The sequence below is a fragment of the Lolium rigidum genome, chromosome 3 (assembly GCF_022539505.1).
Source record: "Lolium rigidum isolate FL_2022 chromosome 3, APGP_CSIRO_Lrig_0.1, whole genome shotgun sequence".
In the NCBI taxonomy this organism is placed as follows: domain Eukaryota; kingdom Viridiplantae; phylum Streptophyta; class Magnoliopsida; order Poales; family Poaceae; genus Lolium; species Lolium rigidum.
In genome coordinates, this window is record NC_061510.1 from 86,996,290 (window position 1) to 87,015,888 (window position 19,599).

General features: G+C 41.9%; 1 long non-coding RNA gene across 1 annotated transcript in view; it reads left to right on the top strand.

The window, feature by feature from the left end:
* The first annotated feature begins 12,821 nt into the window (after positions 1-12,821).
* Positions 12,822-19,599, top strand: part of LOC124701901 — a 17,282-nt gene continuing 10,504 nt past the window's right edge. Inside the window, exon 1 of the long non-coding RNA XR_007002259.1 lies at positions 12,822-12,915. This is a non-coding gene — a long non-coding RNA (uncharacterized LOC124701901). The remainder of the gene's footprint in view (positions 12,916-19,599) is intronic.

The following is a 19,599-nucleotide window of genomic DNA, read 5'->3' on the forward strand; positions in this document are numbered from 1 at the left end:
CACACTACTATAGGAAAATAGTACATAGAACAAATCATCACCTGCCGGTAGAGGTAGGCAAGTGCCGCCGTTCCCCAACTCCACCGGTCATCCAACACCGTAAGCGCCTTCAGCCAACACCAATGGGCCAGCTTCCCCCCACTGTCAGGAAAGAGAGTCCTCGAAATCATGTACCGTAAGTACACGCGGGCGTACGTCCTCCGAGTGTCCTCGTTGGCCCCTTCCGGGCATTCTGCAAAGTTAGTTCTGATCCAAGAGAAAGACGCGCCGGCGGGAACTCTCTCCTTTGGATTTGCTGGCGCCGGAGGAGCCCCTGCCAATAAGGTCCTCCATCCGTCCGCGCCACCCATCGAAGCTGTGTTCATACACAAGTGGCTCGCCCCGAATAGGTAGTCCAAGGATCATGGAAACATCCTCGGAGAGTAGGGGCCATCTCGCCGGCCCTCAAGTGGAAGGTGTGAGTCTCCGGCCTCCACCGGTCGACAAGGGCGGTGAGTGCCGAGGGGTTCATGTGTGGCCCCCACGGCTTACAAGGGATATGAACGGCATAAGACCGGTAGGCCGGATGAACTCCGTGTACCTCTCGTCATACGGTATATACGTCGTGCCATGGTAACGAATCTTCAAAGGGTGAAGATCCGTTCCCTCTCCGTCATATGAACAGCCCGGTGCATCCCGTCGTACTCTTCATCCGAAGCCACACCATCCTACATGTTTACACAACCATATTATGAGTCATTCCACTAACAAAAATGAGCAACACATACATGAGAGTTCATATCCAAATACATGAGAGTTCCATACATACACACATACATTCATATCTAGGGTTCCAACAAATATTTGGTTCAAATATGAGTTATTCCATCACAAATAGTAGACATTTCAAGACATACATACATAGAATTTGAACACATACATAGCCATTTTATATCTACATAGCCAAATCTAGGGTTCATATCCAAATCCACCAACATATCCAAATCTAGGGTTCATATCCAAATCAACCAACATATCCAAATCTTGCTAGGTTCAGAGCCAAATGCACTAACATATCAATGGTTCATATCTAAATCCACCAACATGAATTTCCATGTCAAGGGTTCATACCCAAATCTACCAAATCCACCAACAATAGTGCACGAATCAGAGGGAATCGAAGGGGAATACCTTGAGGAATGGAGGAGGAAGGACATGGCCGGATAGATCTGACGATTCCTTAGTCGATTTGGTGGGGGGGGGCGAAGGGGAGGCGGGCGCCGGCGGCGGTTGGGGAGGAGAAGCAGAGAGAAGAGAAAGAAGAAAGAGTGGGTCGGGCTGGGCGCGGGCGCGGGCGCCACACTTAAGTGGATGTGTGGCGCCCGTGGCATCGGCGCCACACAGGCTAGTGTGGCGCCCGTGGCATCGGCGCCACACATCGAGCCTCGCAAAACGGCTAAGTCCCAGACGGCGGGAGCCCCTGGATGTTTTCGACCGAAAACTTGATATAAGTTGGCATGTGCGGCGCCGTTGGGAGGGGCGCCACACATGCTGCCACGTCGGATGGGCGCACCAGCTCAGCGGCGAGGGGACCACGTCGGCTGGGACAGTGGCGCCGGCAGGAGGGGGGCCACATGGGCATGTGTGGCGCCCGTGGGAGGGGCGCCACACAAAAGGGTTAGATTGGTGAAATAGTTTCGCCAGAGGGTTAATCTGTGCTTTTCTTTCACTTTTGGGTTATTTTTGTGTAAATCGCCCCAGAGCGCTCCACGATAGCCAGGTGGAGGTTGCTGATCGGGCGAAGCAAGAAACGCGTCGGGGAAAAAACAAAGGAGAAGGAGTGCGGCGCATAAGGATTGACGTGTATGGGAATCTTTCGTCTGGAGCCCCGCGCCCGTGGGGCACGCCAGCGGCCACCCTCGCATGACGCATCCTTCCCTGCTCTCTTTGCACAATAATTGACTCTTCCGTTCGTCCAGTTCTTGCAATTCATCGGCCTGCTGCGCAGCCGCGCGCGCTCTCCCTCTCTTCGACGATATCACAACCTCAAACTCGCCACCGCCACTGCCACAATCTTCATCTCGGCTTCATGTGTCGCAACAACCCACCCAAAGGAGACCGAACAGGGGAAAAGGTGGGGCGATTTGGTGGCGGCGGTGTCCTCGGTGTTGACAGCATCGACCACCACAACGATCGCAGCTAGGGACAGTGGCGACGGAATTGGAAAACGGCGGCGACCTGCACCGCGCCCCTCCGGCAATGGTAACCTCCCGCTGACCTCTCTCCTCTGCTGCTCGTTCCCTGTTGGTGCTGCTGCAAGTCAATTGATTGATTTTGGACATTGATTATTGCCCTACCTTTCTTATTGATTTTCATTTTAAGCAGCGATACCAACATCTTGGGGTTGCATAGTGTGTTGAAGTTAACCACATCTCTCCGGCGACGCTACCTCCTCCTCGCTTTTCTCGACATGACGGCGTCCAGTTGATGAGTTACCGATGGCAGCCCTGAGCTCATCCCCGTCCCGACGCCAGATCCCTCAGATCCCAGGCCGTCCTGCTCCTCCTCCCTTGGGGCGGCGGTGCTGCTCGGCCGATAGGAGGCGAGACAAGGCGGTCCGTTGTGCTCCTCTTCCCCTAGGTCGCCCATGCCCTGTTCGATACTGCTGCCAGTGCGCCGAAGAGGAGAACAGTGGATGGCAGCACCTCATTTCCTTCCACACCTAGGTAACCTCGCCCACCTCCGTCCTCCCTTGAAATTGTCCTTTTATCCTTACTCTCGTCAATATCCTGGATCAAGATACTCAGGTCACAGAGATATATATCTTTGTTGAGATGTTGTATAATTAGTTCTGAATTCTGAAGGTAATTAACAATGCCAGCTTGATTCAAGAAATTGTTTATTCCAGGGGTACTTGCATAAACTAAGCCAGTGGATCTCATTTCTATTTTGACGAGACCTTTTTTCTCTGCTGTTTTAAGTGAACTGCTTTGATCCAAAGCTTGATTCGCATGGCTTGGAAATGTAGTTAAGCTATGTTAATGATAATTTGGTCAAATAGTGGACAACTAGCTTTATTTGCTTCCGACAGTGAAGTAAATTTATGATCTTTGTCTGAGCCTGCAACGCTGAAACTTTTATACTACTATAAAAATATATAACCTGTTGTTCTTTTGCAGGTGACATGAAGTTTACCACCTTAAAGAAATGTCTTCTATAAATCTGTACGTCACCCAAAAATATATTAGAGGGTGAAAGATTGATTATTACTGGATATTATTTACTACATGAGAAAATTGAAGCTCCCATGTTCATCGCAACATACAACCTGTCTGTTTCTAAATAATCCAGTTGGCATTGTTAGCTGATGTACCACCCGTTCATGGCCAGAGGAGTTTCCAGTGCCAGGCAGTGGTATCTCGTTGAGTTTGAAATGGAATGGTTGGATTGGTTACTCTGCAAAATCTGCGTGGTTTAGTCAACTGAATTATGGAATCTGGACTGCTCTGGTACTACTAATTAATTTTATGTTTCCCTTTTTACAGTAAATTTATACTGTTCGTTATAGACCTGATGTTGTTTTGGTTTCCATGCTCGGTATGTCCAATGCACTGAATTTTATACTGTTGTCCATTGATCTGGTTGTTGTTCTAGCTTCCATGGTCACTTGGTCTGTTATTCTTCGTAGCATTTCGTTGATAACCTTTTTCTAACTATGACAACAAGAGCGGAATTTGTGCAGCTCTTCATCACGTTCAGATAGATTGTGGGTATAAATCATAATTACATGATGCTTTCAGGTTTTTCACCTGATCTTTCTTCATATGATGAACACCAGGTTATGAATGTTAAAATGCCTTTCTTGTTTAGGTTTGCGCACCCTATGTTAGCCCATCAATAGTTCTGATTGGATATGGTATTGCACAGTCAGGTGTACCACGCTTATACAGGTAAATTCTATTACAAATGTGGCTCGTCAATGTTTTCTCATTAAATCTTCCTAAAGAAACTCTTTTGGTGATGCTAGGAGTATCTTTTGAAGGTTTTAATCATGGTTATTGCTTCACATATTGCACAATGTTTGCTATCTGAGGGCCCATCAGCAGTTGGACAGCGTTACAATAATATCACCTTGGTTTGGAAGTCTTGTCAGTTTAGCAACTAAGGAATGGTGGATGGGGGAGTCATCTTTCATCCAGAACAGAGGTAAACATTCTGAAACGGTTTGTTATGTTCATGAATAGAAAGTGCCCACATCTTATACCTTTAAATAACAATTATTCCAGTGTTTTTGTTATGCGTGTGTGGATTATATGTGTATTTGTCTTTCCTTTGAGATATTGTCTTGAATTTGACGTATTCTTATGTTTTTCATCATCTCGGTCTCGGATAGGTTAGACTGATGCTCCGGTACAGGCAGCAGGGGAGCTTTATTGTTTATAGTCCCATGCATAATAAGTCTTATTTCTGCTTGCTAACTGAGTTTTAACATGCTGCTCTTTTATGTAGGGTTTCCCTTTGATCATTTTCTCACACTGTTGATATGACAAATGAACGAATTGCTGCGGGTGAACTTACTATATCTCTATTATCGACATCGGCAGAAATTTCTGTAACGGTGGTAAACTTATTATTTTTCCTGCTTTCATTGATATGGCCTTGATATTCTTTATGCTATTTTTGTTAGTATTATGTGCGTGGACTTGAAAAGAATACACACTTTCATCATTTCTGAATCAGCGTAAGTTACTGATATGATCACGTGTCAATCGTATTTTACCATATTTCTTCCATTGTATTCAAGATTATTAATTTCCACTTGTTATGTATGATTGTATGCATTTAAATTTATTGTGGAAAGGACTAGCCACATATTTATGTAATTTTTACATGTTTTAATTATAAGCTTCGAAAGGCATATCATCAAATGCTGTTGTATTAAACATTACTAGACAAGTTATGGTAATCTGCACAATTGCATATCTACCGTCATAATTTTTCTGGTATCCGGAGTTGTATGCTAGATTGGTTGCTGCACGTCAGTAGGGAAATTCTTACTGATTTCTTATGTGTGTTTGATCCCTACCACTAATGTATGCTTTCTAAGATGTTGTATCTTTGAATCAACTCACTGTATAGTATATGTTTCTTCACTACTGTACACAATTCTTGTGCTAGATATTGTTGTTATGTTAGCACTGTAGCAACACCTTACGCCAGTTGTTTTGTGCAGAGAAATTCGTTAAAATGATTAATGATGATGAGACTTGGCATGAGCATTGTCCCGGTCAATATTTACAATTATGGAAATGCATCCGCAAGCATGTGAGTTCTTCCTGCCTGGTTGCACTCACATTGTTTCACTTGCTGATTATAGAGCCTACTACTTATCGTATATTTAAGTTCCTTCCAGCTCCAGTTCTCTATCATGAGGTTACTTCACGTAACATAATAATTTTTTTCTACCTCGAGTACTTGTTGGTTAAAATAATAGCGGCTCGTGAAGTTAACGGCAAGATTTAGTATCCTTTCTTGCATTTTCATAACTCGTGAAATGCCGAGTAGGCACGAATTCCCCCCAATTTGCGACCTACCATCGAATTTGTTATGTAAATAGGTATATCCTTTCTGTATTTGCGCTCTTAATCTGGCTGATTTTACAGTTCTGACTTGGTGATTGCTATGATTGATATAGAAGGGGGTCCTCCGTGGATAGTGATTCTCATTCGGAAAGGACTCATGGAATGGCCTTGGAGAAGTGGCTTGCTTGGTTGTGAAAACCTCGAATCCGGCGGACCAACTGGGGTACTCAACACTGTAGTAGTACAATCGGTTGTCTTTCTCTAGCCAATAACACGGCAAGAGGTGGACGGCAATTAAGTTGAGGGTAATGACAACAAACTCAATCCCAACACTTAATGCAAACGGCTCTGAATGGTCTAAAGATACAAATTATTTGACCGAGATGGGTTTACCTCACTCGTTTGTTAACTATATTTGTATTTCACGTCGAGGGGGACAGTTAATATAATTTTGTTTTGAGAGTGACAAGAGTTAACGAATCGTCGACACTTGTGGTTGCATTTTGTTGTGATGCAATGTTGTAGCTAAATGATTTGTGTAGCCAGTACTGGGTTCAGATTTAGAAGAATCTCGTTGATGTTGTGCCCTTCTGGTACCAATCCAATGATATGTGTTCACTGGATGATTGTTCTCACATGCTGAGCTATGCAATCTGAATGGCTACCTTCTCCAAAATTCATGCTGCCAGAGACTCGGGTGTCTTTAATTTCTGCACACACATTGTTTAAAAACCTGGAATTAAAACCAAAACAGGGTCATGCATATATACTATATAGCGAGGCACTGAGCAAAGGCGTTGCTGACGTTTAATTATCAATACCTTCTGCAAGTCTCCCTTTTGGTCCACACCCCTCTACGTGCCAAAATAAGAGATGATCCAAGATTCAGGACTGGAAAGTTTAGCATGTTTTGATTTTCAAGTATTGATTAGTTGCAAATGTTTGGAAGTGGTGTAACACACACTAGCTTATTATTGATAGCATGGTTTTAGCTGTATGGATCATTTTGAAATGATCTGGAACAGATGTATCATTTAGGAAGGAGGTTCATATCTTTTTGGGAGGATTCATTTTTCTTGCACGGTAATTCATGTTGATGTGTACTTTTGTTTGTGTACATTTATTTAGGCATCTCATGAAGTGAGTATTCTTGCCAATGCATTGAGAGGATACATATTATCCAAGTTTCTCAATAATCAGACACTATATATAGTTAGGCATAGCTCATCAAGTGGGGTGAAGAGGAAGCATGATATGACTGAGGAAAGTTCAGATTGGATTATAAGGAGTCATATAAGTTTTTGTCTTCCCGCAGCGAGTGCATTACCCTCTTGCAGTTCAAACTAAAAATAACATGTGTGTTGTCAGTTAAAGATGTCTCTGAGAGGTATTAATTCTGGATTGTGAGGTAGTTGTGACGTATAATTGCAAGCTTAGCACGTATCCATCCGGTCTCTTTTAATTAACTCGAAGTTGGTATAACTTTAAACTAAATTTAAGTCAATTAAAAAGAACCGGAGGGAGGAGGGAGTATAAGTCATACGCTTCATGGAATTGTATGTCATATCATGTTTCACCGGCTTGCTCTGAAACATCCATGTGTTGTCACCGGAGGAGAAGAGGATGTGGTGGATGCTCAGCAAAACTGAACGATGGAATAGTGTGTAGAGGGAGCTAAGAAGGAATACTGTGGAGACTGGAGAGAGAGGTAAAGGAGCAACGAAAGTGGAGAAAAACCAAGCTTTCGACAAGATTGGGCCGCCACTATACGACGAGGAGGCGCCCCAAGGGGCGCCCCAACCACTAGTAGACTGTTATGTGTGTGTGTGTTCGCACACACCTATGCACATAAAGTGTGCTTGATGATTAGCTTGTTTAATTTGTGGTCTTAAAACTTATGATAGTTATCACACAGCTCATAGGTTGCTTTGTATCCACTAAGAACGAGGTATTAGGCCACTAGCTTCGGATATCACTGAAACACGTTGGTGTCCTAGACCATGGAGTTCTTCTCGCGATACAAAATATATGCAAAAGTACAATGACGGGGCTGCATAAACTCGAGCGAGGAACAAGTTAGAAATATGAAACTACAAAAGATATGCATTAGGGAGGAGACAAGCCCAAGGACGATGATCATGTATGAGGATGATGTCTTTGTCACGTTAGAATGAGTAGTTCGCTCTTTTTCTGTGATACATAGGTGGAAGAGTTGGTTAGCCTAAGGAAGTTCAAACCTAGAGAATGTTATTGACATGTAATCTTGATCGTGTATTTGTTTATTTGTGATTTTTTGTATTTTGCAAGATTGGCCGTTATACATGATTTATGCATTTTCCATTTGCAAGACTATCAGTCCCACCATTTCAGAAAAAATGTATTTTTTTACACATTTGTGGGGTTGCCCGTCTCACAAACGAGGATAAGTTTATTTATTTATGAATTTTACAAAAAAATATCACACTTGAGAATAATTGCGAGCTAAGAGAAGTGAAATTACCACAAACTCTTAAACTTTAAAAGTAGGAAAGGTATTGAGAGTGTCAAAGTTCATTTTACTCCATCAAATATATACCCTGTTTTGAAGATTATGTGCCAAATGATTAACGCATGTGACAAAATTTGGATTAAGCAACAAAGAAAAGAGAACATCCCTAGATAACAAAAATATGTTTATTCTTTTTCCAGAAATCAAAGGTATTAAAAATAGGGAAATGAGTTTAAGATTTGGGAAAAAATAAAGTATATGATTGGTTAGGCAACTCGAAATTAAGTTGGGTCGGGCCTTCCCAGCACCGGCGACCTCATACGAAAAACGCCTCAGAGCCAGGCTGAGGAGCGAAGCTCAAATCGAGCTTCCGTCCTCGCCCGGGCTCTCCTCATCCCGCGAAACACTGTTTCGGACCCCCACCGCACCCCCAGACCCCGACCCGACCCATTCATTCCCCCCTCACACCCCTCGTCCTACTCTCTCCCACCGAGCGATGCCTCCTCCCACCGAGCGCCACCTCCTCGCACCGGGCACCAGCGCCGCCTCCCTGCGCCGCCTCCTACCACCGAGCGGCTCCTCTCCCACGCGAGCGCCGCCTCCCTGCGCACCGAGCGCGACGACGGCGTCCACGTCCATGGCTGCATCTCGTACCACAGCTGTGCTCGCGCGATGACAGCCTCGACGGCCCAGCTTGCCCTCGCCACGCACGGAGGAGGAGAGGCTCAACCTTCCGGCGGCTGCTCCTCTCACCAGCGGCGGCTCTCTCGCCGGCGGAGGCTCCTCAAGCCTGAGCCCAACATTACAGGAACCCGATTGCTTTTAAAGTTTTCTGTTCAGGGACCCGATTGCTTTTTCGTTTTGTATTTAGGGACCTGATTGCTTTTTATTTTAGTATAGCACTGCTCAGGTCATACATGAGAACCAAACAACTTCTCCACTCAGAATTTCTTAACTCATACGGTTTGCCAAACAAGCCAAAATTCTCAACTCAACACAGTTGAGAGGTCAGCAGGGATGAGGTGAGAAACGCTTGTTGAGAGGAGCCGACCTACCAAACACACCCTTATACTCGCTCCAAATTGAATGTATCGAGATGCTATTTAGTGTCTAGATACATCCAAATTTGAATGTATCGAGATGCTATTTAGTGTCTAGATACATCCAAATTTTGACAGGCGGGCGGCTTTCTGGATACAACAATGGGCGTTCCTTCTCCCGGAAGATCAACGGGAGATTATGGATACTGGATGCAACCGTATGCTGACGGTTACTCAGGACTTCTTTTTCCAGCCTAGTGGGTGGCGACACACTAGTAGGATATAAAATGGATAGCTTTATGCTTCTGTTTCTTTCGATGGTTGATACATGTCTCAACCCTCTCTAATCCGTGATGTAAAACTTTTGAACTACAAATGCTTTAAATAAATGAAAGCCGTGTGCATCAATCTGATGCAGAGGCTGGGCTATGCCCAATTTCGAAAAAAAACATCCAAATTTTGACAAAACTAAGATAACATTTGTGGGACGGGGAGTAGACAAGATAATTTTTAGATATAAACCATAAAATTAAGAAAATTGAGGGAAAAGGGCGAAAACAAGGAAATTTAGGAAACAAAAACCATAATATACTACAATAGTTCATGAAATTCGTGAGAGGTTTAAAATGAGAATTTAGAAAAAGGAAACTTTTTGGATTTTATGGGTAATCGATGATACTTTAAGAATACTAGTAAGCGTGCACGTGCAACGCGTTCCATACTTATAAAGCCATTTAAATGCGTCTCGAAATACATGATCCATACACCTAGTTACATAAAATGCATAATTAAATAAATGTATTATAATAGTTACATAAATACTTAGAAAACATGAACCAAGCAACAACGTCTATTATGCTTCTTTCATAAAAGTCCATCTAAGTATGTGATCTATAATGCTTCCTTCCATGGCTGGGATATTGTTTAGAGCCTCATTCCCCTCGTACTTCAAAATATGAACCACAAATTGCCTCCTCATTTCAATATCATCCTACATACGGGTTATACAAACTTATTATAAAAAAATCGAAAGTATCACTTATAAAAATTCGCATGTTGTAAATACTTACCATGGGTATTGGAAAATGGAACACTCCATCATACCAAGAGTGCATAAAATTGAAAACCAAATAACCTGACAGAGCACTGCATGTTTGAAATGTTAAATTGTGCGTTGAATTATTAAAGATTGTAATGCGTTGACAAGATCCATACCCGTTTGAGTTTGTCGGAACAACGGGAACTTTGCATCCCCATTTGAATATGTCCTTGTTGAATGCAGGTTTGCATGTCGAAGTGAATGGTTTAGATTTTTTACCATAGTTTTAAATATATTTTTGCCCATACCAGGTATTGGAAGAGGGTCTAAAATAGTGACAACTTTTTGTTTTGATCCAAGATGAATAATTGAAATAGCCCAAAAGTATCGCAAGGCAATAAAATCTGCAAGGATGCATATAATTTGAAATGTATTAATAATTAGGACCAAACAAACCACTGTTAGTAACGTTTAATTAAAAACTTACCATATTGCATTCTGAGATATGGTACTCATTGCTATCAGGCCAACAGTCAAACAAATGTGACAACTTAGTAATATCCAACTTTTCATTGCGCCTTGGATCTCGTGCATATTGGGACATCCACTAAAAAATAATAAGACCTATTAGTAGAACGAAAAAAATGTAATATGTGATAATAATTACTTACACAAAAGTTTAGGTCCATGTAATGAACGGGAATATCTCTAACAAGCTGGATGTCATGGCATGCTAGTATCCGCAGAGCCATGTTAAAGCAATTTGCGTCCATATATTCATCCACCTTAAATATGTTCCTTATCTATCTTAGAGTTAATCTAATTAGATAAGGATTAGAGCTTATCACCCATTCAGTACTGCAAAAGAGAAATTTTGTGAAGTACAATTACAAACATGTATCACAAAATAAACTTAGAAAAAAAGGATGCTTACTCCAATGACTGGACATCATCAACCATGCTAATGCGTAAGCAAAGTTATCTATTCAGTCAGAATTTGTTGGTTTGAAAGACGGTGAAAGGCCCAATGATAGTGATAGAGGCTCCACTTCTGATGATTCCATTAAGTTGGCCTTTGTTGGATCGAGGGGTGGTAAAAGCACCAATGACGGTGACATGAGCTTAACTTTTGATGATGAGTTTGATAATTTTGTTATCGTCCTCATCAAGGGACAAATCTCGATTTCTTATGTCATCATTGTTCAATTCCGAATCGACCAATATTACCGCCAATTTTGTCCTAAAATTTATCATGTGTTCCTAGCAAGTAGTAATCAGAATTAGCTTCTAAAATAAGAATAATAATAATACAATATTTAACGCATGATACCAAGTGAAATATACCTGGTAAAAAATGTCAGACAAAATATTTCCATTCCAGTATTCCATGAAATTTAACATCCACAATCCACACGATGACCTGCAAGATTAGATGATACATACTCCCTCCGTTTCTTTCTATAGTGTCTATAGATTTTTGGCACGGAAATTAGCGCAAGAGTATTTTTTACACAAGACCCCCTGGCTGAACGATTTGAGATCAGACTAAAATTAGGGAAATTGATAACTTCCTAACTTACTGTAACAAATCCCACAAATCTATCTGGTTGACTCTCCATATATGTGCAGCCATGTTTAATTAAGGAAAGAAAAACATTCTTTTCTAAATCTAAGCAATCCTTGGGGCCATGCATTAGGAATCTCAATTAATTGTTTCCTATTTTATATGGATTTTTTTTCATGCATGTCGTGTGGGAGTTGACCGGTGGAGGGGGTAATTGAAAAAAAGTCAAGCTACAACCTTATATTGTGAAACAAATGCCAAAAATCTATAGGCACTATAGAAAGGAACGGAGGGAGTATATTTTTAGCATACTCAATATAAACATTACCATGGGCTTAATACAAAAATTAGTTGGTAGAAAAGGACACTTATCAGAGAAAAAGTTAATACTAAATATTTCAAGGACCAGCAAAAATCAACAAATCATGGATATAATAAAATGTCCGTGAAATAAATAAAATAAAAAACACCCGGCCAGGCGGCCACACTCCCAATTCCCCATCCCTTTCCAAAAAAAAAAACCAAAAAAAATCCCCCATCCCTAACCTCTTCCCCTCACTCACATCCCCCGCGCGCCTCCTTCCTCCCCTGTCTCCATTTCTCCACCTCCCCGGCTCGACCCCCGCGCCTCCTTCCTCCCCGGCAAGGCCCCCCACCTCTCGCCCCGCCCGCCCAATTCGCGCGCTGCCGGAGCCCGGGCCGACGGAGACGGCCGACCCCTACCGCCGGCCGCCGCGCCGCCGATGAGATTGGCCGCCGCCGCGGTGCCATGCAACCACCGACGGCCGCTGTGACCACCGGTAGGCCCCTCCGACCCCTCCTCCCGAAATCCATTTCAGTTTCTGCTCCTTAGCCTGACGTTTTATTTTTTGGTTCGCTGGACTGCGTGAGCTCGTGCAGGTCACAAATCCTGCAAGCGGGGCGGCGGAGGTGGGAGGCCCTACAAATGCAGTGCTCCTCTGCAAGGATGCATATAATTAGAGCATCCCCCTCCCCCCTCTGCCGGCGTCGGGACCGGCCCCCCATGGTTCCCCTCCGCCGGTGCTAGCACCAGCTCCCCGATCGTTCCCCTCGGACACCGTCATCCTCCTCCCGACTCCCGAGGAACAAGTGATGCCGGCGAGGACGCTCCGCTCGTGCGGATTGGCTGTGTCACAAGCCTCCTCGAGCGGCCCAAGTGCGGCATGCTGTGTCGAAGCCCCTCTCCACCTCGCTCAGGACTGGTAAGTTTTTGTACCCTATGTTCAGCTTGATTTCTGATGTTGCTGTCAGTTAACATCTGCCTCTGCTGCAATTCTTTGTTCAGTTTCAGCAGTTAGACCATAGCTCATACAGATGACACATTTAAGAACTGGCAGTGGCACATGAGGTACATGTCATTTAGTCTCGAAGCATATGTAAAGCGCTACATTTTGTTTCTGTCAACAAGTAGATTAACCTCTAAACTACAGCACACACCTATTATATGACATATTGGTACAGCCATAAAAGTCTATGGACCTGAATTTGAATTTTCAAGTTTAGGGGTGATACGTCTCCAATGTACCTATAATTTCTGATGTTTCATGCTTGTTTTATAACAATACTTACATGTTTTGCTTGCACTTTATAATGTTTTTATGCATTTTCCGGAACTAACCTATTAACGAGATGCCGAAGGGCCAGTTGCTGTTTTCTGTTGTTTTTGGTTCCAGAAAGGCTGTTCGGGCAATATTCTCGGAATTGACGAAACTCCAGAAAGACTCCAGGGGCGCCGCCACCATCGCGAAACTCCGTTTCGGGGGACAGAAGTCTCTGTTCCGGCACCCTGCCGGGACGGGGAAGTGCCCCCGGAAGCCATCTCCATCAACGCCACCGCCTCCATCATGCTCCGTGAGTAGTTCCCCCATGGACTACAGGTTCTGGCTGTAGCTAGTTGGTATTCTCTCCCCCATGTACTTCAATACTATGATCTCATGATCTGCCTTACATGATTGAGATTCATCTGATGTAATCGGTGTTGTGTTTGTCGGGATCCGATGGATTGTTACATTATGATTAGTCTATCTATAAAGTTGTGAAGTTATTGTTGCTGCAATCTTGTTATGTTTAATGCTTGTCACTAGGGCCCGAGTGGCATGATCTTAGATTTAAGCTCTATACTTATTGCTTAGATTGTATCTACAAGTTGTTTGCACATGTCTATTTCCGGAACCAAAGGCCCCAAAGTGACAGAAATTGGGACAACTGGAGGGGAAGGCTTAGATATGAGGATCACATGTTTTCACGGAGTGTTAATGCTTTGCTCCGGTGCTCTATTAAAAGGAGTACCTTAATTTCCAGTAGATTCCCTAGAGGCCCGGTTGCCACCGGCTGGTAGGATAAAAGATGTTGTACAAGTTTCTCATTGCGAGCACGTATGACTATATATGGAAAACATGCATACATGATTAATAATCTTGATGTTCTGTCTTAATGCTATTTCAATCCTATCAATTGCCCAACTGTAATTTGTTCACCCAACACTTGTTATTGGAGAGTTACCACTAGTGTAGATAGCCGGGAACCCCGGTCCATCTCTCATCATCATATACTCGTTTCTATATGACATTGGAAGTAGTATCAACTATTTTCTCGGTGCCATTGCTCTCATATTATTGCTACCGCTGCTGTGTTATCGTTACTACTCGCTCTCATATTACTCGTCGCTTTCACATCACCCCTGTTACTAGTGCTTTTCCAGGTGCAGTTGAATTGACAACTCAGTTGTTAAGGCTTATAATTATTCTTTACCTCCCCTTGTGTCGAATCAATAAATTTGGGTTTTACTTCCCTTGAAGACTGTTGCGATCCCCTATACTTGTGGGTCATCAAGACTATTTTCTGGCGCCGTTGCCGGGGCGGCATAGCTCTACTCATAAGTTCACCTGGGGAGTACACTCTACCTCTCTCTCTATTTTATTTTATTTTGTTTTGCATAGTTTACTTTTGTCTATTTTATTTGTGCTTAGTTTATTTATGTCTAGTATTATTTTTCTTAGTTTACTTTTGCCTAGTTTATTTTTGTCTTGTTTTATTTTTCCTATATACCCAAAAATCCATAAAAATTTGAAAAACCGAAAAATTAAAAACTGTTGCTATGGGAGAACCTACAACCTATTCGGAGCTTATTGAATTATATAATAATTATAGAGAATCAAGAACGGGAGAAGTTATGAGCGATGTGATAGAAAAATTGAAAACAATTGCTAAAATCTTGCTTAAACGCCATGATATAAACTGTTGCTCTAAACAGGATAATAAACATCTTAAATTTCAATGTGGCTTTAGTGAGGAATTTTTAATTAAGAACTATAATTGGAATAGCTATATTCATTTTGGGTTTGAAGAGGTAGAACAATTTGTCATATTTATGGGAGCCTCTGAGATAGAATCCTTCATGTCTAAAAATTATGAAACTTGTGCTCTATGTAAGGATCTAAAAGATTATGTCTCTTCTATCCTTAATTTTTGCATAGAAAGCTACAGTGATAATCCTTATATCATTGATTATAAAGAGAGACTCATTAATGCACAAGAATGCACTCACAATTTGCAGGAACCTGTGGAAGAAGAAATTGATGAACCCGAAAGCTCATTGGATGAAAAAGAGGAGGAAATTGATGAACCCGAAAGCTCATTGGATGAAAAAGAAGAGGAGAGTGATGAACAAAAGGAGGAAGAATGGATTAGCTACCCATGCCAACCTTCTAATGAGAGTAACTCTTTATCTCTTACACTATTTGATTGTCCTCCATGCTTACCAAAAGAGGATGAATGTTATGTTCCTGTGGATTCTCTTGAAATATTCCCTATGAGTAAAACTTGTGAGAATAATTATGCTACTGTTATCTATGATAATCCATGCTACTTTGATAAATTTTATGATAATGCTTTGTTTGTGCCTGATGTCGAAATGCATGGTACTAAAGAGTTTTGCTTGGTAAATGTTTATGATAAATCTCTAGATGATGGTCCTATGTTACTTGATAATATTAATTGTACTACTAATGAAAATGGGATTGGAGAGTTCTTGACTTTATCTATGAGTCCCATCTCTTTTGAGATTGATCAATCATCTTGTTATATCATTGGTAAAAGTGGATTTGAAAGTTTTGATCCCACACTTTTTAAGCTTGATAGAAATTATGTGTTTATGGATCATGAGAAACATGCTGTATGTGATAGTTATGTTGTTCAGTTTGTTCATGAAGCTACTGAAAATTATTATGAGAGAGGAAAATATGGTTGTAGAAATTTGCATGGTACTGAAACACCTCTCTATATGCTGAAAATTTTGAAGTCACTCTTGTTTTACCTTCTTATGCTTGTCACTTTGTTCTTCATGAATTTATTTGTGTACAAGATTCCTATGCATAGGAAGTGGGTTAGACTTAAATGTGTTTTGAACTTGCTTTTTGATGCTCTCCTTTGCTTCAACTCTTATTTCTTGCGAGTGCATCATTAAAACTGCTGTGCCCATCTTAATGGCTATAAAGAAAACACTTCTTGGGAGATAACCCATGTCTTTATTTTGCTACTATTTTGTTGTGTTTTGGAAGTTGTTACTACTGTAGCAACCTCTCTTTATCTTTATTTTATTGCAATGTTGTGCCAAGTGAAGTCTCTAATAGAAGGTTGATGCTAGATTTGGATTTCTGCGCAGAAACAGATTTCTTGCTGTCACGAATCTGGGTATGATTCTCTGTAGGTAACTCAGAAAAATCTGCCAATTTACGTGAGTGATCCTCAGATATGTACGCAACTTTCATTAGTTTTGAGTTTTCTGATTTGAGCAACGGAAGTACCTCTTAAAAATTTGTGTTTACTGGCTGTTCTGTTTTGACAGATTCTGTCTCTGTTTTTTTGCATTGTCTCTTGTGCACTTTAAGTAAGTCTTTCTAGATGTGGAGAGCTGTAGCTGATGTTTTATTGAGTACTTGCAATGTGTCACTACAGGGCTAAGGTGGATTAAAGTTTTTTTGAGTACTAACCCCTCTAATGAAGTTTATGAGAAGTTTGGCGTGAAGGAAGTTTTCAAGGGTCAAGAGAGGGAGATGATATATGATCAAGAAGAGTGAAAAGTATAAGCTTGGGGATGCCCCCATGGTTCATCCCTACATATTTCAAGAAGACGCAAGCGTCTAAGCTTGGGGATGCCCAAGGCATTGATACGTCCAATTTGCATCACTATTTTATATCATAATTTGCTGTTATTCATTGATATATTTCATATTGGGACACAATACTTATGTTATTTCATCTATTTTGCATGTTTCATGGTTATTTGGGGATCGAGCACCGGAGCCAGGATTCTGCTGGAAAAAGCACCGTCAGGATGCAATATTTCGGAAGATCAACTGTGGAAGGGAGTTTTACCAAAAATCCTATTTTTCCAGATGATGGAGGAAGCCAGAAGGGGGAGCCAGCTGGACCCAGGGTGGGCCCACACCATAGGGTGGCGCGGCCCATGGCTCCGGCCGCGCCACCATGTGGTGTGGAGCCCCCTCGGCCCCTTTCGCCTCCTTTTCTTCGCGAAACCCTTCGTCCCGAAGACCTAAGCCACGAGAGGAATCCTCACGAAGGGTTACGGCCGCCTCGCGGGGCGGAGAACACCGGAGAGAAAAGAGCTCTCCGGCGGGCAGGAATCCACCGGGGAAATTCCCTCCCGGAGGGGGAAATCGACGCCATCGTCACCGCCATCGAGCTGGACATCATCTCCATCACCATCATCATCATCTCCACCATCATCACCACCATCTCCACCGCTGTACATCGTCACCGCTGTAGCAATTTGGGTTTGATCTTGATTGTTTGATAGGGGAAACTCTCCCGATACTCGATTTCTACTTGTTGTTGATGCTATTGAGTGAAACCATTGAACCAAGGTCTATGTTCAGATTGTTATTCATCATCATATCACCTCTGATCATGTTCCATATGATGTCTCGTGAGTAGTTCGTTTAGTTCTTGAGGACATGGGTGAAGTCTAAATGTTAGTAGTGAACTATGGTTGAGTAATATTCAATGTTATGATATTTAAGTTGTGGTGTTATTCTTCTAGTGGTGTCGTGTGAACGTCGACTACACAACACTTCACCATTTATGGGCCTAGGGGAATGCATCTTGTACTCGTTTGCCAATTGCGGGGTTGCCGGAGTGACGAAACCTAAGCCCCCGTTGGTATATCGATGCAGGAGGGATCGCAGGATCTCGTAGTTTAAGGCCGTGGTTAGATTTATCTTAATTACTTTCTTGTAGTTGCGGATGCTTGCAAGGGGTATAATCACAAGTATGTATTAGTCCTAGGAAGGGCGGTACATTAGCATAGGTTCACCCACACAACACTTATCAAAACAATGAAGATTAATCAACTGTATGTAGCGAAAGCACTAGACTAAAATCCCATGTGTCCTCGAGAACGTTTGGTCATTATAAGTAAACAAACCGGCTTGTCCTTTGTGCTAAAAAGGATTGGGCCACTCGCTGCAATTATTTCTCTCGCATTTTACTTACTCGTACTTTATTCATCTGTTACATCAAAACCCCCTGAATACTTGTCTGTGAGCATTTACAGTGAATCCTTCATCGAAACTGCTTGTCAACACCTTCGCTCCTCGTTGGGATCGACATTCTTACTTATCGAAGATACTACGATACACCCCCTATACTTGTGGGGCATCAAGACTATTTTCTGGCGCCGTTGCCGGGGAGTGAAGCGCTATTGGTAAGTGGAATTGGTAAGGAAAACCTTTACTGTTTGTGCTGATTTTATTTCTGCTTGCTGCTATAATTCATTATGGAGAGATCTTCTCTTCAATTTCTATTTGGGAAATCTACTACTACTGCAACGGTAGTGGATGAGGCGCCCGGTGAGGAAGAGACACCATATAAAATACCTATGAAAATTATTGAACGTGTTATGGATAACCGCTATGAAGGGGATGGAACTGTCCATCCTGGTGATCATTTACTGTTTTTGCATGAACTATGCGGGTTATTCAAATGTGCAGGTATTGCTATGAATGAAGTGAGGAAGAAACTATTCTCTTTATCGCTGTCTGGTAAAGCGGCGCATTGGTATAAATTACTGGATAATGGGGATTCTCTTGAATGGGATGATATTGTGCCCCGGTTTTATTCTAAGTTCTATCCTCCAAGTGAAATTCACAAGGATCGGAACCGCATATATAATTTCTGGCCTCATGATGGAGAAAGTATTGCCCAAGCTTGGGGGAGATTGAAGTCTTTAATGCTCAAATGCCCCATTCATGAGCTTCCTGGTAATGTTATTATTGATAATTTCTATGCAAGACTTTCTTTTCAAGACAAGACCTTGCTTGGATACTTCTTGTTCTGGATCATTTACACGCAATAAAGAAGAGTTTAAAAGGGACCTTCTTGATCGGATCCAAGAAAATACTGAAGGTTGGGAGAACGACAAAGATAGAGAATCAGGTATAATTTATGATTATAAATGCATTAAAGCTTTTATGGATACTGATAAATTTCGTAATATGAGTGCTACATATGGTCTTGATTCTCAAGTTGCTGCAAATCTTTATAAAGCTTTTGCCTCTCATTATAAATTGCCTAAGAATAATTTTGATAAGTATCATGAACCGTATAAAGATAAAATTGATTCATCTATTAATAAATGTGTTGTAGTTGAAACTGCTGATCATGTTATTCCTGAAGCTTATATTGAAAAAACTCCTTTTCCTGCTAAAATGAAGGAGTACTCTGTTATAAATAGTGCGGTTCATAAAAGTGAAAAGAAACCTATTGAACCTAAAGAACAAATAAAAGTTGAACCTGCTGTTGCAATAGTTAAAGATCTTGTGACTGAAAATGTGGAGGATGGTCATATTATTTTCTGTGAAGATGCT